The sequence below is a fragment of the Lissotriton vulgaris genome, chromosome 1_1, assembly GCF_964263255.1.
Source record: "Lissotriton vulgaris chromosome 1_1, aLisVul1.2, whole genome shotgun sequence".
Classification (NCBI taxonomy): Eukaryota; Metazoa; Chordata; class Amphibia; order Caudata; family Salamandridae; genus Lissotriton; species Lissotriton vulgaris.
Window position 1 is genome coordinate 105,734,965 of NC_141685.1, and position 6,000 is coordinate 105,740,964.

The 6,000-nt window shown below is 45.9% G+C and overlaps 1 protein-coding gene across 2 annotated transcripts in view; it reads right to left on the reverse strand.

Moving 5' to 3' along the window:
* Nucleotides 1–4,578, reverse strand: part of LOC147737619 (uncharacterized) — a 96,810-nt gene extending 92,232 nt beyond the window's left edge. For both annotated transcript variants that reach the window (XM_086937674.1, XM_086937598.1), the window contains exon 1: nt 4,445–4,578. The gene's annotated coding sequence lies outside the window, so the exon portion shown is untranslated. The remainder of the gene's footprint in view (nt 1–4,444) is intronic.
* Nucleotides 4,579–6,000: the final 1,422 nt, after the last annotated feature.

Genomic DNA, 6,000 nt, shown 5'->3' on the forward strand with positions numbered 1-6,000 from the left:
CTCTGCACTCACTACTCACTACTCTGCACTCACTACTCACTACTCTGCACTCACTACTCACTACTCTGCACTCACACGCTGCACTCACTACTCTGCACTCACTACTCTGCACTCACTACTCACTACTCTGCACTTACTACTCACTACTCTGCACTCACTACTCTGCACTCACTACTCTGCACTCACTACTCACTACTCTGCACTCACTACTCACTACTCACTACTCTGCACTCACACTCTGCACTCACTACTCTGCACTTACTACTCACTACTTTGCACTCACTACTCTGCACTCACTACTCTGCACTCACTACTCACTACTCTGCACTCACTACTCACTACTCTGCACTCACTACTCACTACTCTGCACTCGCTACTCACTACTCTGCACTCACTACTCACTACTCTGCACTCACTACTCACTACTCTGCACTCACTACTCACTACTCTGCACTCACTACTCTGCACTCACTACTCACTACTCTGCACTCACTACTCTGCACTCACTACTCTGCACTCACTACTCTGCACTCACTACTCTGCAATCTGCACTCACTACTCTGCACTCACTACTCTGCACTCACTACTCACTCACACATTCAGTTCTAATAGAAGTCACTATATCTGCAGTGGTTCATTAAATGTTTTCTATTTGATTGTAATAGTCTATAATAATTTATGGAACGTGCATTGTGTTTTGAATTAAATAGTACCCCCAAATTTGACAGCGAAAAGCCTGGCGCTGTCTCTACTCCATAGACGGTCGAGTCGCGGCCATCTTGGAATTGTTATGTGTGGTGTTCTCTTAAAGAAAATCCTGTTTCTAATTGTGAATAAGTTCAATAAATACATCATACGTTTATTGTTTTAATTATTATATCCAACAATGTTGAGGAATTGTATCTGTTCAAAACGTATAGTTAATTTACGCATATTTTCCTCGAATTGTGAACTGTTTATTACATAATAGAAAATGACAAAAATAGTCTATATTACTAGGCAAAGAAACAAATCTGGTATTGTCTCTGGGCTTCAGAATAAGCAGCAAAACTGTCGTAGCAAGTTACCTTTGCTATCGTTGTCTCCTTTCTACACATATCATTTTCACTGTGTGTGGCTTTCAGGGTGCTTGATTGCTTTAGTCTGTTCCATTTTTGCTTCTGCAACGCCGAAGTTTGCTATACTGCTGGACAAAGTTTTGGGCTAGGCTGGGCTCTCCGAGCAATCGAGCACACTGGTGGACGTGGAGTGTAGGTCCTGCAGTTGGAGTGGGTGGATTGTGCGTTCCGTGGAGTCTGTCTATCGAAGGCGCTAGGCTGGTGTAGAGTGTAGAATGCTCATGGTGATTCTTGGGCACAGACAGGGTATCTTGGAGTTTGACTGACCGTTCCTTTACTGCAGTGTCAGTGCTTCACTGGGACACCGGGACAGTCAGGGCTAACAGTTGTGTTAATGAGGTACATTCCGTGCTGTACAGGAAGTGGTACTGTTGGGGTGCTGAAGGAAAGTCAGTGTTCTTCATGTACACAGAGGTGGGGGTCCTTAGTCGCATGAAGAGTTGTTCCTTCAATCAAAAAAAAGTTGCCAGAGGAGCACTTATGATTTGGGCTGGTAGGGCAAAAGGGGAAGATTTTCTTTTAGTTAAACACGCTGCTACGGAAGAAAAGCCGTCTCCGGCAATGAGGAGCAGAGAGTTGAAAAGCGGTGCTCTGCAGGACAGCACCTACTTCCGGTTTGGCCGTCAATGCTTCCGGGTCGCCGCAGGCAGCGCGGCGGCCCGCCCTGCACGGGGAAGGGAGGCAGCTTTCGAGGAGGACAGCACCTGGCCGCGAGCGCGTTCTCGTGCGTGTGGCCTTAACTAATCGCCGCGCGCGGCCAGTGCTGTCCTCCTGGGAAGCTGAGCCGCTACCAATAAGGTCTCTGGCGAGAGCGAGCTTCGCTCGCTTCTAGCCGAGACCTAACAAAGATTATAAATTCAATATTGTGTCAAATACTTAAAAAATGGAACTGGATGTGCTGAATCCGATGTTGTCCTAGGTCATGCGTGACACCTTACACCACTATTGCTTATGGGACTTGGAGTTTTGTTTTCCTCATTAAAAGGATGGGCTCTAAAGTCCCAGTGTTCTAAGCGATGTTGGTTAAAATCAGAGGCCTGAAAAAGGGTGAAGCTTGACATGGCTCTGCTTAGCAGTGAGATGAATGACAGTTCCCCAGCCCTTCCATTCTTTGACAGACAGAGGCTCATTGGCTGTTCATATTTTTTTGCAATGACAAAGAAACTTTTATTGTAGCTTCTGTCAACTGAAGAGATAAAACCCCTTGGCATGTTTAATTAACTACTGCCAAACATGAACAATCAAGAACATGAGTTTCTGGAAAACTATCAAGCACCCAATCAGAATCAGACGCCCTTCACACCCAGGAATTCTTGAGGCTTGGCTTTGGAGAGGATGAATTGCACGTGGTATAAGCAGTGGCGGTTGGTGCATAGGGGCGAATGGGGCGTTGCCTCACTAGCCTCGGGAGTCGGGACGGGGAGGAAGACAAGAGAGACACGTACCACACGCATGCAATGCAGCAGCGTCAAATCAATGAACTGCTCACTGCCCTGTGTGTCGCAAATTAAATTCAGTCAGTCTGACTCTGACTGTTTTGTTTTTTTTTGTCAAGGGATGGACGATGACGAGGGCACAGCAGGTCAGAGACCTCCTGCGCATGTGCTGGCCGGGGCGAGGAATATTGCTCGCCCCGGAAGCACATGCGGAAAGAGTGATGTCACCATGAAGGGAGTGGCGTAATAAAGGGGAAAATGCCTGGTTTCAAATGGGTACAAAAGGGGGTGGTGATGGACGGAGCATCTGAACCAATCAAACACTCACACCCAGTCAACAGATCTGGGTTTAATCCATCACCGTTCTTTAGCCCACTCTGCCACCCCAGTTCAGACATGGCCATATGCAAATCAGTCTGACCCTGTGCCTCATGGGAACAGTACAGCCCGAACTGCCAAGCCATGCCTTCCCTGGACCGGAAACAAGCTTCCTAGGACCGGTTTCTTGCATTTCAGCTGAACAAAGCGGTCCATCACCACCCCCTTTTGTACCGCTTTGTTCGCCATAAGTTGGCAGGGTATGCTCGGATGTGAGTCCCTTGCTCACTTTGCCACTGGATTCCAGCAAGCCTGGCTGAAGACGGCTGAAATGCCAGAAACCGGTTCTAGGAAGCTTGTATCTGGAGCGGAGACACCCGCGAGCAGCAGGTTAACAGCAGCAGCATGTGCGCACTTCTCTTCTGCTGCATTGTTTTCCTGCCCCGAGGAAAGGGATGGCTTACTTAATTTAACTACAGTAGATGCGGCTTCATTTTGCATACGTTATGCCACTTGATTGGTAAAAGAAAGAAATGAAATACCGCTATTTCAAATGTTGGCAGGTGTAGCTGTGACGTTAAATGGGAGTTGTGTTGACGTGTCTGACTGTTTTTGTATCAATACATCTGTCTCCCATTCCATGTTTGCATTGAGTAAAAGGCAGCCTGTTTCTGTTTACCAATCTATGTACAAGCATTTGTAATGCAATAGGTCTCACAGTTACACGAGTTTAAGCTGTTTGTATTGTAAATGATAATGCCTTTTATTTATATTTTAAAAACGAATAAAAAATAAAAGGCATTGTTATTTGTAATGTCAATAGCTCAATGCATTGCAAATGATTGTTTTATAAAAGCGTCCCATACTGCTCTTTCACTTTAATGGCAACCCACCCCTTTCTTTAGACACGGCTCGTCTAAGAAAAGGGGCCCGGACAACATTAAAGTTAATGCGCTGCATGGGCGCATTTACAAACCGGCATTTGCAATGCAATAGGTGTCGCATTTACAAAACTCTGGTAAACACGAGACCTATTGCATTGCAAATGCTAGTTTCAATTTACCATGAGCAATATCGACCTTTTTAAAACAAACTCTTTTCCATGTGCACCTTTTGCATTTTCGTGCTAAAGCAATACATATATTTTTGATAAAACAAAGAGGGTGGCACATAACTCAGCAGGCCACAGGTTGGTCATTTAGACTCAAATGTGCAAATGGCCGTCAATACACATGTCCAGCGCTTACAAATCCAAGGGCGTGAACACACATCTTTCTCTGGGTTGGGGCAATGCACCAGTGAGAAAAGACCAGGTAGAATGTACTACTTTTCACAGTTCTCCCATTAGAATCTAAATAATGTTGATAACTCTGCAGTGTAAGCATCTTGTAGAGTTAAGCACTTAAAGGAAATAGGCCCCAGAGCTGTGAACACTTCACAACTAATGTGCTTGCACCATTTGCTTTGTGGAAACATCGAGCTGTTAGAAATAACACTAGAATCAGTTCCTATTGTAAACATTTTGTGACATTGAGCAGAAAAAATGAGAAGACAGAATGCACTCCACTATACCTCGAACAAGAAGCCAGGGGCTTTGAAGTTCCGTTTATCAGTATCCACTCTTCAAACACCCGCCATGGGGCCCCTGAGGAACTAGAAACTAAGACACCTTGTCCTAGACCCACCTGGACACCCAGTGACCTGTCAATGGCTCCTGTGCCAAACAACCTATCAGCGCGGGCTAGAGGCTTTGCATTAACTGCGCATGCGCTGGGGACAGACACCTTGTCCCAGAACCACCTGGACACCCAGTGACCTGTCAATGGCGCCTGTGCCAAACAACCTATCAGCGCGGGTTAGAGGCTTTGCATTAACTGCGCGTGCGCTGGGGACAGACACAGCTGAAGATTGCCTATTGATTAACAACTGCGCCTGCGTGAAGGACTGACACTATATTCCCACTGCGCAGCACCCGAGCGAGGGTTACTGGGGGGAGGGGGTCTGTTGGATGAACAACTGCGCATGCGCAGCGGACAGATAGAGCTCTCTGGCCTAGTTTTAACAGCGGCGCATGCGCGGAGGACAGACACTGCCCCTGCACCGGAGCACGAGAAGTCATCGAATAAAGCGCATTGGAAGAAATACATATCAGAAAGTTCTATATTTTGAGCAACGAGAAGCTCTAAACATATTTTGAAAATAATGGGAAACTACTGTAATGAAAGGTCACTAACCTACAACCTCTTTGTAATATAACTACATTTTTAAACTAATTGCGGCAAAGAAGACACATGAGAAGGAAGTTTGATGGGGCTGAGAGACACTTGCTTAGCTTGACAAGACCTCACGCGTGGATCAACACTGTGCAGCAGACAAAAAAGAAGTTTTAGAGGCCAGTGCGTCAAGAAATATAGACGGGCCAGTTAGTCTGAATCACTTTTGCAAATGTGCGCTCCATACAATTATACAATTCTCAATCTCAGCTGCACAGAGAGTGTTATTATTGGTGCAGGAAAGAGTGATGCTTCATTTCAACCGCGCTATTCTAAAACACGGACTCTTATTTCCTCTGCAAACTGCGTAATAATTAATTGCCCGTCAATTGTCAAGGTACGAAATTGTGGCTACCATGAGGCTTTACCAAAAATGACATTGACATGAAGTATATGCTAAGTAGGGGGTTTTTGCACATAGGTCATGTGGGCTAAGGGATTTCCTGACGCTTTAAATCACAGACGGGCAAAGTTAGTTCATGCGATTATTATTTACGAGTGGGAGGCCAAGGGGGGAGGGGAGTCAGAAGCACTTCTGCTGTGTGACTGTGTGTAAGTGTCTAAGTAGAGTAAGTGAGAAGGGAGCGTGCTGGATGCAGAGGGCCGGGCGGCAGCGTTTAAACAGCAATCACGTAACTGCCTCCAGATGCTATTGTTTGTGAAATAATTTTTTCTGTTTATGATCAGACTTGTGCCGCTCCACAGCTGTACTCATACAAAAGTACAATAATAAACTGACTGTACAGTTCTAAGTCATTCACGGCTCTGCTTGACGCGCAGCACTTTGCCCGTTGGGCTGATGTAACTTAAGTAACACTTACTTGGACTAGACGAGTTCAGACTGCTGTCTCTTCC